The 20,901-nt window shown below is 38.3% G+C and overlaps 1 pseudogene across 1 annotated transcript in view; it reads right to left on the bottom strand.

Moving 5' to 3' along the window:
• The window catches only part of LOC147998385 (uncharacterized), a 59,352-nt pseudogene extending 41,651 nt beyond the window's left edge, over positions 1-17,701 (bottom strand). Inside the window, exons 1-2 of the transcript XR_015646809.1 lie at positions 17,615-17,701; positions 14,899-14,931 (exon numbers count right to left, since the gene is read on the bottom strand). The product of XR_015646809.1 is annotated as an uncharacterized LOC147998385 (transcript). The remainder of the gene's footprint in view (positions 1-14,898; positions 14,932-17,614) is intronic.
• Positions 17,702-20,901: the final 3,200 nt, after the last annotated feature.

Raw genomic sequence — 20,901 nt, 5'->3', positions numbered from 1 at the left:
TGTGTTCAGGTCTTTCCTGAAGTCCTCCAGCATCATGATCAAATATGATTTTGAAACTAGATCTTGCTTTTCTGGTGTGTTTGGATATTCCATGTTTGTTTTGGTGGGAGAATTGGGCTCCGATGATTGCATGTAGTCTTGGTTTCTGTTGCTTGGGTTCCTGCGCTTGCCTCTCGCCATCAGATTATCTCTAGTGTTACTTTGTTCTGCTATTTCTGACAGTGGCTAGACTGTCCTATAAGCCTGTGTGTCAGGAGTGCTGTATACCTGTTTTCTTCTCTTTCAGTCAGTTATGGGGACAGAGTGTTCTGCTTTCGGGCGTGTAGTTTTTCCTCTCTACAGGTCTTCAGCTGTTCCTGTGGGCCTGTGTCTTGAGTTCACCAGGCAGCTTTCTTGCAGCAGAAAATTTGGTCTTACCTGTGGTCCCGAGGCTCAGGTTTGCTCGTGGGGTGCTGTCCAGGGGCTCTCTGCAGCGGCGGCAACCAGGAAGACCTGTGCCGCCCCTTCCGGGAGCTTCAGTGCACCAGGGTTCCAGATGGTCTTTGGCTTTTTCCTCTGGCGTCCGAGATGTGTGTGCAGGGAGCAGTCTCTTCTGGTTTCCCAGGCCTGTCTGCCTCTCTGAAGGTTTAGCTCTCCCTCCCACGGGATTTGGGTGCAGAGAACTGTTTATCCGGTCTGTTTCCTTCAGGGTCTGGCGGTGTCTCCGGCAGGGGTCCTGCCGCTCCTGGGCCCTCCCCCACGGGAGCCCAGAGGCCTTATACAGTTTCCTCTTGGGCCAGGGATGTGGGCAGGGGTGAGCAGTGTTGGTGGTCTCTTCCGCTCTGCAGCCTCAGGAGTGCCCACCTGACCAGGCGGTTGGGTCTCTCTCTCACCGGGTCTGGGAGCAGAGAGCTGCTGCGGGCCAGGATCCGCGGGTGTGGGACTTCCGGTAAACACAGAACGTGCCCGGTTCTAGAGAAATTCTGCTTCCGTGTGTCCCAAGCTCACCAGGCAGCTTTCTTGCAGCAGAAAATTTGGTCTTACCTGTGGTCCCGAGGCTCAAGTTCGCTCGTGGGGTGCTGCCCAGGGGCTCTCTGCAGCGGCAGCAACCAGGAAGACCTGTGCCGCCCCTTCCGGGAGCTTCAGTGCACCAGGGTTCCAGATGGTCTTTGGCTTTTTCCTCTGGCGTCCGAGATGTGTGTGCAGGGAGCAGTCTCTTCTGGTTTCCCAGGCCTGTCTGCCTCTCTGAAGGTTTAGCTCTCCCTCCCACGGGATTTGGTGCAGAGAACTGTTTATCCGGTCTGTTTCCTTCAGGGTCCGCCGGTGTCTGTGGCAGGGGTCCTGCCGCTCCTGGGCCCTCCCCCACGGGAGCCCAGAGGCCTTATACAGTTTCCTCTTGGGCCAGGGATGTGGGCAGGGGTGAGCAGTGTTGGTGGTCTCTTCCGCTCTGCAGCCTCAGGAGTGCCCACCTGACCAGGCGGTTGGGTCTCTCTCTCACCGGGTCTGGGAACTTGAGTATTTCTTATATACATTTCGAGTGTTATTCCCTTTCCCGGTTTCCGGGCAAACATCCCCCTCCCCCCTCCCCTTCCTTATGGGTGTCCCCTCCCCATCTTCCCCCCTTGTCGCCCTCCCCCCAACAATCTAGTTCACTGGGGGTTCAGTCTTAGCAGGACCCAGGGCTTCCCTTCCACTGGTGCTCTTACTAGGATATTCATTGCTACCTATGAGGTCAGAGTCCAGGGTCAGTCCATGTATAGTCTTTAGGTAGTGGCTTAGGCCCTGGAAGCTCTGGTTGCTTGGCATTGTTGTACATATGGGGTCTCGAGCCCCTTCAAGCTCTTCCAGTTCTTTCTCTGATTCCTTCAACGGGGGTCCTATTCTCAGTTCAGTGGTTTGCTGCTGGCATTCGCCTCTGTGTTTGCTGTATTCTGGCTGTGTCTCTCAGGAGCGATCTACATCCGGCTCCTGTCAGCCTGCACTTCTTTGCTTCATCCATCTTGTCTAATTGGATGGCAGTATATGTGTGGGCCACATGTGGGGCAGGCTCTGAATGGGTGTTCCTTCTGTGTCTGTTCTATACTTTGCCTCCCTATTCCCTCCCAAGGGTATTCTTGTTCCCCTTTTAAAGAAGGAGTGAAGCATTCACATTTTGATCATCCGTCTTGAGCTTCATTTGTTCTAGGCATCTAGGGTAATTCAAGCATTTGGGTTAATAGCCACTTATCAATGAGTGCATACCATGTGTGTTTTTCTGTGATTGGGTTACCTCACTCAGGATGATATTTTCCAGTTCCGACCATTTGCCTATGAATTTCATAAAGTCATTGTTTTTGATAGCTGAATAATATTCCATTGTGTAGATGTACCACATTTTCTGTATCCATTCCTCTGTTGAAGGGCATCTGGGTTCTTTCCAGCTTCTGGCTATTACAAATAAGGCTGCCATGAACATAGTGGAGCACGTGACTTTTTTATATGTTGGGGCATCTTTTGGGTATATGCCCAAGAGAGAGGTATAGCTGGATGCTCAGGCAGTTCAATGTCCAATTTTCTGAAACAACTCTGAGATTTCACCTCACACCAGTGAGAATGGCTAAGATCAAAAACTCAGGTGACAGCAGATGCTGGCGAGGATGCGGAGAAAGAGGAACAGCCATCTTGATTTTTAAGACAGGATCTCTTACTGGCCTGGGGCTTGTCAAGTAGACTAGGTTAGCTCCCTGGTACATTCCACCATGCCCTGGTTGTTCATGTGTGTTCTGATGATCAAACTAAGGGTTTGTACTTGTATATCAAGGGCTATACAAAGGTATCTCCCAAATTCATCCCAGTAATACATCATCCCTCTGCCTCACAGAAATAGTCATTTCTCTTAAGAAAGGGGGGCACAGGGATGATACATAATTTCGAGACATTGTCATTCACCAGGGTGAGAACCAGACTGCTTTGCCATCCTAGAACCAACTTACTATGTTAAATTGGACTACTTCTTCCATCCCTCCTGAAATCGTGCAAAAGAGCGTAAGCCATCCTCTCTGTAGTTTTTGTCTCAGTGTGACAGAAACTTGTTCTTAGGCTTTGCATTCCCAAGAATAGCTATGTACCCTAAGAGGAAACCGTGACTTGCCACTTTTGAGCTCTCAGAAGTGCATGCATGATCAGAGTCCTTTGGCTACAGAGTCTCACCCAAGTAAAATCCTGTATTCATTCTTTGATTTATGGTTATTTGCGATTGAAAAGAAAGCATTCATTTTTTTCTTAAGAGTACATAAATATTGATTTGGGTAGAATAATAATTTATTAACACTCAAACACATATTGACACAAACATGCAAAGAAATTTCATGTTTTTCCAGAGGATACCCCTCTAGTTTCCAGAAATATATGCTTATCAGTTGCTAAAACAAATTATGTACTGAAACTTAAATAATGATTGTTCCAATGGCTCGATTGCTCTCTACAGGGCTATAAGCTGAAAACTCTGAAGTGCTTTCCTCTGAAGATCACTGGAACAATAAGTAAGGGGTAAAAAATTCTGACAACCTGTCTTTTACAGATAGTAATAGACTTTGACTTTTATTTCCTTTAAAGGAAGTATTCTGGAATTTTATGGGTAATGAATGCAGGTGTTTATCTCTGTATGAAATTACTCCATCCAACAAGAGCTCAAGGGTATCATACATTAACATGCATTGCTCATGCAGAAAAAAAGAAAATTATCATACAAATTTCTAAAACAAAATGGGCAACCATAAAGGAAATACATGAAAAATATGTAAATCCTAGAATACATTTCAAAGAAAATATAAAGCTGAGTTGCACCTATACAGCTTGAGCCAGGAGGAACATGAGTTCAAGGCCAGTCTGCCAAGAGAGTGAGACTTTCCCTATTTAAAGGCCAAGATAAAGTATTTGAATACAGTTCCTTTTATTTATTTGACTTGAGGCCTTTACTTTCTGAATAAAACACACACACACACACACACACACACACACACACACACACACATAAAGTAGGATGCATTGCCTTACAAATTATAATATATTTATAAAGGGGTAAGAAAAATTCACTTGAATCTTGAGGAATCTATGCTGTATATTCATTGTGCTTCTGTGACTGAGAAAAGTATTAAGGAGTGTATGCGGATTTTAACAATTCATCTAGATTTATGGCTTTGCTACAATAAGGCTTCTCACAAGGCTTCCATCACAATTATTATGAAGTTAAAAATCCAAGCAGAAAGAACACTGGGCTAAACAAAGTTACATGCGTTATACCCAAAGCCTACTTCGAGAAGTATGCTAATGTTTTCTGAGCTATGTTACTGAATATAGTCACAAGAACTAATTTTGAAGAGAAAGCAGCTATATTGTTAAGCATCATGTACTTTATTCTTTTTCATTAAATTATTTTATTTATTTATATTCCAAATGTTGTTCCGTTTCCCAGTACTCCCTCCCAGAATTCTTCACCCTATCACCCTCCCTTTGCCTCTCAGAGGGACCCCCCTCACTCACCCATCTACTCCCACTCCACTTTGTTTTACATAGATTTATTACTTCCCAGTTTTCCAGATAAGGCTCTGATTATATGTAAAATCCTGCTATATAACTATAGAGATTTGGGATGCTGTCAAAAAATGAACTATCTCACCAGATATCCAGGTACCCTTGATAGCTGTGAATACATGTTAACATTTTAGTATGGCAACAATTTTCATATTAAATTAAATCTAAGTGCTTCATATGTCCACATTCTTGTCAGTCTTATCAGACTCATAGTGAGTAATGTCTTGATGTTCCTTTTCTCCACATACCTTAATCTACAAGCTCTGTGCATATGAAACATCTACTGCCTTCTTTTTGCAGCTCTAGTATTCAGCATATGTCCTAACACATTGTTGAAATCCAAAAAGATGGCTTAATGAAGGAATGAAAACAGTACATGAACTGTCAAATTGATGTTCAAAGACAAAGTTATGTAGACCTTGAGCATTGGGTTTTGTTAAAAAAGATGATTTGGCAAATTCTTGCCAGTTCTCTGTTTACCAAAGAACTGAAATTTCTTAATTTATAAATCATCAAGTGACACCGCTGTTTGCCCTGTCACTAAGTCTGAATATTTGTCATCCTCTAGACTTTTCCCTTAAAGGCCAGAGTAAGAAACTTACCAAGATACATACATTTTATATTCCCTTCAGTAGCAAGCTTCTGTAGTATATATTGTCCACTAAACCTTCATTATACATGAAAAGAATGAGTAAAATGTTGTCCTTAGCTTTCAAATTAGCATTATAAAAATGATATTGCCTCAATGTTATGCATTGTTCTGTTTCTTTTATTACCAATATTAGATCTGGCAGGAATTTCTAATGTTATACCAAAGAATAGATTTCAAGGAAAATATTTAGTACATTTTATACTATTCACATATGCCCCCTCAAAAATATATTTTCAGAGTCAGGGGAATATATAATATGTAGTTTTATCCCTTGTTACAGGTAAAACAAAAGATTATATACAATTAATTGATAAATATTTGTTGACTAGTTTGTTTTGTATGTTACTTAGTAGTTTTCTGAGGCTAAGGGCCACTACGTCATAGCTTATGTAACTCGACATTTCAGAATATCAAAGCTTCATATACGCTTAATTTTTCTCTATGATTTTGTTATTTATCTGGTTTTAGTATTTATTTTGCCACTTAAGTTCCCTAATGTTAAGTACTTTTTAATATTTTATTTCTTTTACTTGGTGTTTTAGGGGATTTTACTTTTCTCTTGTACCAAAAGTGTTGTATTTTTATGAAAACATGCTGATTTCTGGTCTCCCAGAGAATTTATTGATAGTCCTGCTTTCATATTGCAGAAATTTCTTACCTGTCCCTATTGTAAATTTCCTGAATTTCAGTGTATGAAATTCTACTCAGTATATGAGGAGGAGGTTTATTTATATCATATTTATTACTTCACAATTATTGATTGAGCACATCCCTTGCCAATTAGGGATGTTTGGCTAACTATATAAACACATAATTTAAACAGCACATAGTGACCACTAACTACCTGGTGGCTTTGAAGCATCATCATCATCACTGCCATCATTACAAATAGTCAGAAAACAGAAAAAAGGGATTAAAGATTTACCCCAGTGGTAAAATTGCATAGCATGCATAAGGACAAGGGTTGTATTCTTGGCATCTCAATGAGAAAGAAATGGAAGAAGGATGCATAGAAAATTACATATAAACTATCATGATATATACATATATTTTTATGTACACAATTACATGTGATATCATATATATAAATACATCACAACATACACATGTAATAACATGCTTACATACATACATACATACATAAATACAGGGAAGAGAAGAGGAGGCTGAAAAGAAGCAGAAGAAAGGAAGAGAACAAATTAAAATTTCTGTTTAGAGAAGCATCTGTTTTCGTGGACAGTTATAGCTATATTATCACTGCAGGCAATATCCAGATGATATTGTTATATTTAAAAATACAAAGTATTGGGATCTGAATGGACCTGGTCAAACAGCTCCCTGCACCCAAATCCTGTGGGATGGAGATCTAGAACTTCAGAGCGGCAGACACGTCTGGGAAACCAGAGATTACTCTCTGCCCACATTTCTGACTCTAGAGGAAAACACCTAGCACCATCAGAAACCCCTGCACACAGGGACCCAGAAGCAGGGGCAGACCCTTCTGGTTGCTGCCCTCACAGAGAGCTGAAACACACCAAACAGTGACTTCAAGCACAAGACCAGAGGTAAGACCTACTTTTCTGCTCCAAGCGACCTGCCAGGTAGACTCAGGACACACGCCCACAGGAACAGCTGAGAGCCAGGAGACAGGAACAACTACATACCTGAAAGCAGAACACTCTGTCCCCATAACTGGCTGAAAGAAAACAGGTCTACAGCACTCCTGACACACAGGCATATAGGATGGTCAAGCCACTGTCAGAAATAGCAGAAAAAGGTAACACCAGAGACAAATTGATGGCAAGAGGCAAGCACACGAACACAAGCAACAGAAACCAAGACTACATGGCGTCATCAGAGCCCAATTCTCCCAGCAAAGCAAACACTGAATATCCAAACAGAGCAGAAAAGCAAGATCTAGATTTAAAATCACATTTGATCATGATGATGGAGGACTTTAAGAAAGACATAGAGAACTCCCTTAGACAAATGCAGAAAAACCAAGTAAACAAGTAGAGGAACTTAGACAGGAAACACAAAAGTCCCTGAAAGAATTAGAGGAAAACAGAATCAAACAGGTGAAGGAAATAAAAATGGAATAGAAACAATAAAGAAAAACAAAGGAAGACAACCCTGAATTTAGAAAAACAAAGGAAGGAACAAGGAGCAATAGATACAAGCATCACCAACAGAATACAAGAGATAAATGAGAGAATCTAAGAGCAGAAGATTCCATAGAAATCATTGCCAAAACTGTCAAAGATAATGGAAAATGGAAAATGCTACTGGTCCAAAACATACAGGAAATCCAGGACACAATGAGAAGATCAAACCTAATAGGTATAGAAGAAGAGTGAAGACTCACAGATCAAAAGACTAATAAATATCTTCAACAAAATTATAGAGGAAAACTTCCCCAACCTAAAGAAAGAGATGCCCATAAACATACAAGAAACCTACAGAACTCCAAATAGATTGGACCAGAAAAGAAACTCCTCCCATCACATAATAGTCAAAACACCAAATGAACAAAACAAAGAAAGAATATTATACGCAGTAAGGGAAAAAGGTCAAGTAACATATAAAGGCAGACCTATTAGAATTACACCAGACTTCTCACCAGAGACTATGAAAGCTAGAAGATTCTCGACAGATGTCACACAGACACCAAGAAAACACAAATGCCAGCCCGTTACTGTAACCAGCAAAACTCTCAATAAACATAGATTTAAAAGCCAAGGTATTTCATGACAAAACCAAATTTACACAATATCTTTCTACAAATCGAGCCCTACGAAGGATAATAAATGGTAAAGCCCAACACAAGGAGGCAAGCTACACCCTAGAAAAACAAAGAAACTAACCGTTTTTGCAACAAAACAAAGACAAGCACAGGAACATAATCTCACCTCCAAATACAAAGACATCAGGAAGCAACAATCACTATTCCTTAATGTCTCTCAACATCAATGGACTTAATTCCCCAATAAAAAGACACAGATTAACAAACTGGATACGCAATGAGGACCCAACATTTTGCTGCCTACAAGAGACACCTCAGAGACAAAGACAGAAACTACGTCAGAGTGAAAAGCTGGAAAACAATTTTCCAAACAAATGCTCTGAAGAAGCAAGCTGGAATACCATTCTAATATCAAATAAAATCAATTTTCAACAAATAGTCATCAAAAAAGATAAGGAAGGACACTTCATATTCATCAAAGGAAAAATCCACCAAGATGAACTCTCAATCTTAAATATCTATGCCCCAAATACAAGGGCACCTACATACATAAAAGAAACAGTTTAAAAACCCCATAACTGCGAAAGCTCAAAGCACACATTGCACCTCACACATTAATAGTAGAAGATTTCAACACCTTATTCACATCAATGGACAGATCATGGAAACAAAAATTAAACAGAGACATAGACAGACTAACAGAAGTTATGAAACAAATGGACTTAATAGATATTTATAGAACATTCTATCCTAAAACAAAAGAGTATACCTTCTTCTAACCACCATATGGTACTTTCTGAAAAGTTGATCATATAATCAGGCACAAAACAGGTCTCAAGAGATACAGAAAGATAGAAATAATCCCATGCATCGTGTCAGAAAACCACGTGCTAAAGCTGGTCTTCAATAACAATAAGGAAAGAATGCCCACATATACATGGAAGTTGAACAATGCTCTACTCAATGATAACCTGGTCAAGGAAAAAATAAAGAAAGAAATTAAAGACTTCTTAGAATTTAATGAAAATGATGGTACAACATACCCAAACTTATGGGACACAATGAAAGCTGTGCTAAGAGGAAAACTCATAGCGCTAAGTGTCTGCAGAAAGAAACAGAAGAGAGAGTATATCAACAGCTTGACAGCACACCTAAAAGCTCTAGAACAAAAAGAAGCAAATACATCCAGAAGGAGTAGAAGGCAGTAAATAATCAAACTCAGAGTGGAAATCAAACAAGTATAAACAAAAGGAACATACAAAGAATCAACAGAACCAAAAGCTGGTTATTTGAGAAAATCAACAAGATAGATAAACTCATAGCCAGACTAACCAGAGGACACAGAGAGTGTGTCCAAATTAACAAAATCAGAAATGAAAAGGGAGACATAACAACAGAATCAGGGGAAATTAAAATTGATCATCATGTCCTACTACAAAAGCCTTTATTCAACAAAACTTGAAAATCTGGAGGAAATGAACAGTTTCCTAGACAGATACCAGGTACCCAAGCTAAATCAGGAACAGATAAACCATTTAAACAACCGCATAAGGCCTAAAGAAATAGAAGCAGTCATTAAAAGTCTGCCAACAAAAAAGAGTTCAGGTCCAGATGGGTTTAGTGCAGAATTCTATCAAACCTTCATAGAAGACCTCATACCAATATTATCCAAACTATTCCACAAAATTGAAACAGATGGATCACTACCGAATACCTTCTACGAAGCCACAATTACTCTTATACCTAAACCACACAAAGACACAACAAAGAAAGAGAACTTCAGACCAATTTCCCTTATGAATATCGACGCAAAAATACTCAATAAAATTCTGGCAAACCGAATCCAAGAGCATATCAAAACAATCATCCACCATGACCAAGTAGGCTTCATCCCAGGCATGCAGGGATGGTTTAATATATGGAAAACCATCAACGTGATCCACTATATAAACAAACTGAAAGATAAAAACCACATGATCATTTCATTAGATGCTGAGAAAGCATTTGACAAAATTCTACACCCCTTCATGATAAGAGTCTGGGAAAGAACAGGAATTCAAGGCCCATACCTATACATAGTAAAAGCCATGTACAGAAAACCAGTACCTAACATTAAACTAAGTAGAGAGAAACTTGAAGCAATTTCACTAAAATCAGGGACTAGACAAGGCTGCCCACTCTCTCCCTACTTATTCAATATAGTTCTTGAAGTTCTAGCCAGAGCAATCAGACAACAAAAGAAGGTCAAGGGGATACAGATCGGAAAAGAAGAAGTCAAAATATCACTATTTGCCGATGATATGATAGTATATTTAAGTTATCCCAAAAGTTCCACCAGAGAACTACTAAAGCTGATAAACAACTTCAGCAAAGTGGCTGGGTATAAAATTAACTCAAATAAATCAGTAGCCTTCCTCTACACAAAAGAGAAACAAGCTAAGAAAGAAATTAGGGAAATGACACCCTTCATAATAGTCCCCCAAAAAAAGACCTCAGTGTGACTTTAACCAAGCAAGTGAAAGATGAGTATGATAAGAACCTCAAAGCACTGAAGAAAGAAATTGAAAAAGATCTCAGAAGATGGAAAGATGTTCCATGCTCATGGATTGGCAGGATTAATATAGTAAAAATGGACATTTTGCCAAAAGTGATCTACAGATTCAATGCAATCCCCATCAAAATTCCAATCCAATTCTTCACAGAGTTAGACAAAGCAATTTTCAAATTCATCTGGAATAACAAAAAACCCAGTATAGCTAAAACTATCCTCAACAATAAAAGGACTTCCGGGTGGGAATCACTATCCCTGAGCTCATGCAGTATTACAGAGAAATAGTGATAAAATCTGGATGATATTGGGACAGAGACAGGCAGATAGACCAGTGGAATAGAACTGAAGACCCAGAACTGAACCCACATAATTATTGTCACTTGATTTTTGACAAAGGAGCCAAAAACATCCAATGGAAAAAAGATAGCATTTTCAGCAAATGGTACTGGTTTAACTGTAAGTCTGCAAGTAGAAGAATGCAGACAGATCCATGCTTATCACCCTGTACAAAGCTTAAGTCCAAGTGGATCAAGGACCTCCGCATACAAACCAGATACACTCAATACAAACTAATAGAAGAAAAAGTGGGGAAGAATCTCAAACACATGAGCACTGGAGAAAATTTCCTGAACAAAACACCAATGGTTTATCCTCTAAGATCAAGAATAGACAAATGGGATCTCATAAAACTACAAAGTTTCTGTAAGGCAATGGACACTGTTGTTAGGTCAAAATGGCAACTAACAGATTGGGAAAAGGTTGTTAGCAGTCCTACAACTGATAGAGGGCTTATGTCCAAAATATACAAAGAACTCAAGAAGTTAGACTGCAGGGCAAAAAATAACCCTATTAAAAATGGGGTTCAGAGCTAAACAAAGAATTCACAGCTGAGGAATATCGAATGGATGAGAAATACCTAAACAAATGTTAAATGTCTTTAGTCATAAGGGAAATGTATATCAAAACAACCCTGAGATTCCACCTCACACCAGTCAGAATTGCTAAGATCAAAAACTCAGGTGACAGCAGATACTGGCAAGTATGTGGAGAAAGAGGAACACTCCTCCATTGTTGGTGGGATTGCCGACTGGTACAACCATTCTGGAAATCAATCTGTAGATTCCCCAGAAAACTGGAAATTGCACTACCTGAGGACACAGCTATACCTCTCTTGGGCATATAACCAAATGATGCTCCAACATAAAACAAAGACACAGGTTCCACTATGTTCATAGCAGCCTTATTTATAATAACCAAAAGCTGGAAAGAACCAAGATGCCCTTCAACAGAGGAATGGATACAGAGAATGTGGTACATCTACACAATGGAGTACTACCCAGCTATCAAAAAATGCCTTTATGAAATTCATAGGCAAACGGATGGAACTGGAAAACATCATCCTGAGTGAGGTAACCCTTACAGAAAAACACACATGGTAAGCACTCATTGATAAGTGGATATCAGCCCAAATTCTCGAATTACCCTAGATGCACAGAACACATGAAACTCAAGAAGGATGCCTAAAATGCGAATGCTTCACTCCTTCTTTAAAAGGGGAACAAGAATACCTTTATGAGGGAATAGGGAGGCAAAGTTTAGAACAAAGGCTGAATGAACGCCCATTCAGAGTCTGCCCGACATGTGGCCCATGCATATACAGCCACCAAACTAGATAAGATGGATGAAGCAAAGAAGTGCAGGCTGACAGGAACCGCATGTAGATCTCTCCTGAGAGACACAGACAGAATATGGCAAATACATAGGTGAATGCCAGTAGCAAACCACTGAACTGAGAACGGGACCCCTGTTGAAGGAATCAGAGAAAGGACTGAAAGAGCTGAAGGGGCTTGAGACCCCATATGAACAACAATGCCAACCAACCAGAGCTTCCAGGGACTAAGCCACTACCCACAGACTATACATGGACTGACCCTGGGTTCCAACTGCATAGGTAGCAATGAAGAGTCCTGTAAGGGCACCAGTGGAAGGGGAAGCCTTTGGTCCTGCCAAGGCTCCACCCCCAGTGAACGTGATTGTTTGGGGGAGGGTGGTAATGGGGGGAGGATGGGGAAGGGGAAACCCATATAGAAGGGGAGGGTTAGGGGTTAGGGGGATGTTGTCCTTGAAACCGGGAAAGGGAATAACATTTGAAATGTAAATAAGAAATACTCAATTTAATAAAGATGAAAAAATATTTCCATGTATTTAACTTAAATAGTATCATCTTAGAAGAATCCATATTTCAGTACTAGGAGCAACTGTTGAGCTATAAGCCATTATATACAATAACTGTACCATTGTAAGTAGTATCAAAAGCTATCTTTACTCATACTCAATGGATACTTTAAGTATCCATTAAATCCCCAGACACTATAAATTTATCTTTATTCTTCCTGGCTTTATATTACCAGCATAAGATATTCATAGCATTATTCAAGTTCATTCACTCCCATTTGTTTCCATATATTTTACAAATTATGGCATTAGAAATGTATCATTGCAATTGTTTCTTCATGATGGCACATACTTGTCAGTATATTTTCACTATAATATTACTGCTCTTCAGGTAGTTAGCAAAAACATAGGATACATGAAAATGCCACATAGAAACCTACTACATTTTTAAATTAAAAATATTTCAAAAATGAATAAAAAATAAAATAGACTGCTTGGAACAGAGTTTCTCCCCAGGTGTACATAGTATTGCCTTTCAGAAGTCATAGGCTTATAAACAATAACCTGAGAACCAAGTTCAGGACACCTACCCCTGAACTACAAGGTCTCTGGAGTCTCCAGAAGAATGCAGGCCATTATATTAGTCTTTGCTTTTTCCACTGAAACTAATTATCAAGACCCTATTTTGCTGAAGACATTGTGGACTTGGTTTACAGAACGTATAGAAGTCAAAACAGAACTGAGCCAGAAACTCCCTCCCTGCTCTATAGGGTTCATAGTGCTGGAAAGTTCTATGCAGGCACTGGAGGATTAAACTCAGTAGCAGTCTCACCACCCTGTAGATCATGTGGGTTACAATATTAAAACAACTAGTGAGATATAGCCACTGGTTCAAAAGTGACGCAATAACATGGGGGATTGCCAAGTATTTTGTAATCATTTTTCAAGCCCATTCAACAGGAGAAAATATGCACCTTATACTATGGATCTGGTCAAAAGCCTGTGGCTGGGGAAGGCATAAACCCATGTGGATAACATGCAACTGTTGATTCTTTAAACGGACATGTTAAATTGTCTTCTAAATATTTATGGTTATATCTACAGGATAATATGGCTCAGAGCCCAGGGTATAGAAGCTCATTTACAGGGAGAGATATCATCCTTTATCTGAATCATTATCCTCCTTGTAAGGCATGGGGAACATTGTCAGTGGTTGAGCAAAACAGTATTGGATTCCTGCATAAGATTGGACCCTCAACGTATCATCATGGACAAAGCCAGTGCATCTGAGACCACACCCTTTCCTAAGAGTGAATGATTGTTACGAGTTCCTAGAGAAGTAGGTCATTTACTCTAACAGGGAACTAGAGAGGAAGAAGCTCAGAGGGAAAATATGGGTATATCTGAATCTAACAAGTGCAGATATACTCACAATAGATTATGAATATGAATAAAATCAAAAATAAAGGAATACCACAAAGAGACCTATTAAAAGTAAAAAATTAATATAAAACCAAATAAGCTGATTTTGTCATAGTCCGTAAGGACACTGACTTTTTCTTTTGCATGTGTGCTTGTGTGTGTGTGTGTGTGTGTGTGTGTGTGTGTGTGTGTGTGAGGGAGAGAGAGAGAGAGAGAGAGAGAGAGAGAGAGAGAGAGAGAGGGAGAAAGAGAGACAGACAGACAGAGAGGGGAAGACAGACAGACAGACTGACTGCATAGAAGTGGATTTGAAGAAGAGAGACAAAGAAAGTATGGGGAGAGGAAAAAGGAGAGGGAGAGACAGAACTGGGGATGGTGTGCAAGATTCTGCAAATGCTGGAAAATTACACTATTCCTGAGCTCTCTTCAGCCATGATTTCATATTTTATTTTGAGACATCTTGCTAAGTTGTCCAACTTTGCTATGACCTCATCTTGATGCCCATCTCAACCAAGCTATAGTTTTATGGTTGTCCTGCCTCAGTTTCCTAAGAAGCTGAAATTACAAGATTTAACCGCCAGGTAAAGTAGACTTTTACTTTTGCTTATATTATGAGGATGTGTAATAAAAGAGCTGAAACAATCTTAAACGATCTGGAGAACACACACAATGTAAAGATTTATTTCTGAATGTTATTTCAGAATTGTGTGAGAGTGAGTGAATGATCACACACTTATCGCACACTTGTCTAAGCAAAACACGTGGGCAACGGCAGAGCATTAAAATGACAGCGTAATTTCTTACCCAGTGAGTTTTCAAGTTACTCCTTATAGATATCTGAAAAAGAAATAGCAATAGGAAAATTTAGGTTGGAAAAGTGTAAGGAAGAGAAGGCTGGGGTGGGTTAGAAACTGAGAGAGGGAGAGAGAGGGGGTGGATTTACAAAGGGGCAAGAGAAAGGGGAGTAGATTACCAAGTGAGTAAATTTGAATTCCATATTCACTAATTTCTCAATCCCTATTTCTATCTATATTCTGTTGATTAATCCACCAAATAGTAAATTTCCATCTTATTTGCAGGATGATATAAGTGTTACAGTAATGAGAGTTCTTTAAAAATAAAATCAATAATAATCAATAGTATATAATGAAGAACATGGAAAACTCATGAGAGACTTATATGTCTCTGAAGGTAAAAATAAGCTGTAATTAATATAAGTTGTAAGAATCAATAGTGGGTTTGAAATATGGCATTTAAGCTAAACCTTAATGGACTGGATTTATAATTGAGATATTGAAAGTAAGTAGGGACTATGTCTAAGTGGAGAGCATCATGAAATCATTGGTACAGAAACATATAAAGAAGAGACTGTACTCATCAAAGATAATGATTAAACATATATAATGGAGACTGGAAAGTTAGCTTAGTGATTAAGAGTACTTGTTTCTCTTGTAGACAACCTATGCTCAGGTCTCAGTAGCTACAGATTACCTCAAAACTGTCCATTACTCCAGTTTGGGGGACTATCCTGATATCTTAGGCACTAAGTGTACACATACCCATTTACATATTTACATGCAAACCAAATATTCAGAAACACAAAATAAATAAATACAAAACTTTAGAAAACTTTATAATAGAGCTTGACATGGTTTCTAACCCTCTTAATTCCAGTACATGGAACATTGAGGTTACAAAATGAGGCCTGTTTCACATGAAGTTAAGGCTGGTAAATCACTTTGGGAAAATTTCAGGAGTTTTCAAACCCTAAAACCTTTTACTTTTATTGAAAATTTGAAGGTAGTTATAGTCTCTACTCATTGGAGAGGATCTGGATTGACAAAAACAGATTGAATTGATAAGTTAGTTTTCTATTGTTATACAGCAAATCAATAAAAAATTGTTAGCTTAAAGCAACACACATGTATAACCTCAGAGTTTCTCTCAGCCAGGAGTCCAAAGATGACTTGTGTGAGTTCTATGATCAAAGTTTCACTAAGGTGGCATGTTCCTTTCAAATTTATTCATATTAGGAAGGAATTTATGGTTTCAGAAATCAGATCTGCCTTTTCTTGGTAGCTGGCAAACAACACCACTCTCAGATCCTAGAAGATAATTAATTTCTTTGCCTCTAGGTTTAAATGTACAGTATAAATTTTATTTGTGTTTACTTCACTGGTTGATTCTACGATTTCTTCCTTTTATGACCTGCAGATAGAGATTTAATTCCCACCTGGTTATGACAAGCCTCACAGGGCTTTCCCTTATCTCAGTGACCTGACTAGATATTAAATTTTTTGTAAATGCATTTAGATCAATAAAGTTAATTAGTTACTATAATGGAAAATTCACAAGTGACACATCGGGTAGATTCCCCCCTCCCCTTGTCATTTACAGGAAATGGAGTTAAAATACTTAGAATAATCCACAACTTTTATTACATCTAAAAGTATTACCATAAATTGACCGAAGTTCATGTATATGCTAAGGACCAGAAATCTTGGAAGAATTTGAAAGTTCTGCCTGCTGTCGTACTCAGGACATTCATTTACATACACTCTGTTTTGTCTGGTTAAATTGACCAGTGTAGTTTATACACACATGGACGCTAAAAATATTCCCATGTCCGTGGACACTAAAAGTATTCATTATAATACAATTATTTCTGAAAGATAGTTCTACCAATAATAATATGTATGTCATTATTCAAATTATAGTGTCTATCAGGATTAAATTAGGTATAAACTATATTTTGAACACCTAGTATGAAGTTCTTCACAAATTTTTCAGCCTTTTCAAATTAATCACACTGTGTTAAACAACATCACTTTTGGAAGACTGAAAACACAATATACATGATACAGAATAGACCAAGATTTGTTTTGGCTTCAGAATCAAATATTGTATAACACAAAGACAGCTAAATCATATGAGTTCATTTTAAGCTTGTCAGACTTGAAAAAAGGTTACTGTCCTCAATAATAAGTATAGACCAGTATCATAAAGTGGGTGCAGTATCATAAAGTATCTGCAGTATCATAAAGTATCTGCAGTATCATAAAGTATCTGCAGTATCATAAAGTGGGTGCAGTATCATAAAGTATCTGCAGTATCATAAAGTGGGTGCTTCCACAAAAGAAATAGCTACAGGCACTTACAAATTTCTTCCCTCCAAAGCAACGCATAATCACTTTCCATTCTACATATTTATGGTTATCATTTGTATGCATATTTTTGTTCTAAATGATGTCCATTTCTTACTAAATCAGTTGTTTTGTAATATTTATTTTCTTTTGAGTGATAAACTATGTCAGAAAGAATATCTAAAGAGGTATGCAAGATGTCTATGCATATAAAAAATGAGTGGTAGATATGTCCCTCAGGAAGTACATACATTCTTCTTTGAAGACACTTTCTAGTCATCGCTCATTCCTGATGTGTTGGTGAATGGCTGATTGAAAGTCTGCAATTCATTTGTAACACTGACTATATATAGTAATTACCACCAAACTTCACTTACCTTGTGAGCATCAAAAATATTCACAACTGTCAGTCTTTATTTATTTTTTTTTTTTGCTATAGAACTTGGAATGTCGGTGTATCTCCTTTCCTAGAATACTGAAGACCGATCGCAAACTCAATCCCTATTTAAGCTGACCTGACCCTTATGTTTCACATTAATTTTCCGAAGTCATTTTCTTTTATTTCAATGAGTTTGGTCATCAGCAAGACGTCCTTGGGGCATCTGCCCCCTCTAACCTGATCACGGTTTAATACATCAGTAACTGCATGAACTCAGGCAAACTAATCGGTGACAAGAATGGCCTGAGGAAATAATGATTTTTTTTCCCTTGAGATTTGAAGATCTAAGAAACATCATGATCCTGAGTAGGTGATTTTGATCAGGGGTGCATCAATTGGCCATAAAATACTGCCTGTGAGAAGGCGCCCACTTGTCTGAGATCACTCATCTTCTCTATAACTTACCCCTAGGTCACACTTCAGGCAAGAAGGCCCTTTAGAGACGGAATCTCCACCATAATCTGATCGAGTACATTATAATAAATGTATTATTCTACAACCATACACAAAAAAATTGCTACAGTATCCTCAGTCAGGCAAACTGACATCTGTAATCAATTAGAAAAGTGGCAGTAAATTTCAAACGTTTTACATGTGGACAATATTTACAGACCATCAAATAACTTTTAATATCAGTTTGGAAATTGTGGGTAATTATGCTGATATATATCCGCACCTTGATAATAACATACTAAAAATGTGAAGTGGTTGTTTAACCTATTCTAATGCCACATTGAACAGGAAACAGTATTTGTTCAGCTTTATTTCTTTTTAATGCCTATAAATGTTTCTGAGAACATTGATACTGAGGCACTGCATTCAGTGGTAAAAAGACACTGTTTTGTATTTTTGTAACTTTTTTTCCATTTTTGTATTAATGTGACCATACACCACATTGTATATAAACCTTTCTCCTCCCCCTCTCTCTCTCTCTCTCTCTCTCTCTCACACACACACACACACACACACACACACACACACACACACACACACACATAAATAAAAGCCACTAAATTTGGGTTTAAAATAATTCTCTATGTTTACGGTATTTTGAATATTCATTACACAGAAACAAGTCTTTGGATAAATCACTGAATTTGAGCCTTATATAAATATCTGTCTTGACTCTTTGTCGGAAGACAAGACTGAAAAAAACATGTATATGAAAATTGCCTATAAGCATTTACAAGCTTCAAAGATGTATCATTGCTAACAGACATATCAAATCTGTTTTTCTTAATTCAAAGAGGCAATTGGCTATGATTCAATGGCTAATGGAAATGAATGTGCTGTATTTAACTACCTTAGAATTAAGGAATCAGAGCCAACTGGGAACCACAGGCATACAAATTACATAGGAAAAAGTTAAAGGAATGTATTTGACACAGTTAATCATCATTTTCTTGAAGTTATAAAAGATATGACTAAATAAAAATGTCTTGATTTTTTGCTCTGATTTTAAGGTTATGTTAGAACAATGATTTTCTCATTCCCTTCATGTTATTACATGAATGAAATATTTAAATTAATTCTTAAGAGTAGGTGTTGCCTCAGGAAATGGCACATGTTAATGATAACTGGTCCTTCAGGTCACTTCACATGTTCGATAAAAATCTCTGAAAATATTCACTTCTTAAAGTCGTTATAAAAATTCTACACACACTTCCACTTCTTGAATTTTTCAACATTAAACTGGCATAACAAACTACTGATTAGAGAGGGAGAAAGATCATAATGTTTGGAAAGTAAGGAAGTGAAGAAAATCTGGGATGAATTGGAGGAGGGGAAATCACGGTCAAAATAAATTATATAAAAACAATTTTAAAAAGCTAGAAGTATATATTGATTAATGGAAAGCATAAACCCATTGGTATTATGTCTAAGTTAATTAAATTTTGGCTTATATATTATTATGTATAATTGAATCTGAAATTTTATCCATTGAATTTTTGAAATTTTTAGACATATTTTAAGGAAAACCAAATCTTACCTATTTTGCAAACTGCTGATTTGTTAGGTATTTAATTCAATCTCTACTGCTCATTCTACATTTTGCAATTCTATTTGTTATAAACCACAAATCTGACACTGAAAATTCAGGATCTTTTCACAAAATTCAAATGAGGGTCTTAATGCTCTCCTGATTTAATTATACAACATAAGCAGTAGACAAGAAGAAATTTACAATGAAAATGACAATAAACATGCTGAACCAAGTCCTGTATGAATAAGTTATCTAGAAGTGTTTATGAATTATGAATCTTTATTTAAAACACTGTGATTATATATTGTAAGTAGAAACATTTCAAGTGTATGCTTAATGATTTCTCTAAAATAAATACTACGTTAAATATTAATACCTTTTACTTAATATTATTTCCATATTTGACCTATTCTCATTCTGTGTTTTTTGAATACTGTAGAATTTATATTTTCCTGAATGTGCTTTATAAGAAAAAATATCCATGGGATGGTTCTCAAGTTGGGACAGTCATTGGTTGTCTGTTCTATCAGTCTCTGTTCCATCTATATCCCTGCACATGTTAGTGGCAACACAAAATTTTGGTTGAAAGTTTGTGGGTAAATTGATGTCACCTCCCTCCACTTGAAGTCCTGCCCAGCTACAGGAGGGGGCCACCTTAGTCTCTATATCCCACTTGAGACCCGTCGTATGTGAGACAGCCATCCCCTTGCATACAGGAACCTAGCATAGCTGTCCGCTGAGTTACTTCATCCATCACCAAAAGGAGGCAGATGCAGAGACCTATACCAAACATTAGACAGAACCTAGGCAGTCTTGTGGAAGAGTTGGGAATGCAAGTGAGCAAGTTGGAGGGGTCAAGGACACAACAAGAAGACCCACAGAGTCAACTATCTTGGGAACATGGGGGACCGTAGATCCTGGGTCACCAGCCAGGGAGCATGCAGGAGCTAGACCTAGAACCCTTACACATTTGTAGCAATGCGCATGTGTTCTTTGTGTGGGTTCCCTAACAAGTTGAGTGGGGGCTGTGCTGTCTGACTTGTTCCCTGCCATTTGATCCCCTTCCTCTACCTGGACTGCCTGATAAATCACTTAACTTTAGCCTTATATGAATATCTGTCTTGACTCTTTGTCAGATAATGTCCCAGGGAGAGGTGGTACCACAGGGGGGTCTCTGAGGAGAAGGGAAGGGGGTAATCGTAGATTTTTAAGGGTGGGACTAGGAAAAGAGAAGGAAGGTA

This window comes from Rattus norvegicus, chromosome X (assembly GCF_021556685.1).
Source record: "Rattus norvegicus strain SHRSP/BbbUtx chromosome X, alternate assembly SHRSP_T2T, whole genome shotgun sequence".
Lineage (NCBI taxonomy): Eukaryota > Metazoa > Chordata > Mammalia > Rodentia > Muridae > Rattus > Rattus norvegicus.
The sequence above is the reverse complement of the archived record's forward strand: the minus strand, read 5'-3'. Positions and strand labels throughout refer to the sequence as shown.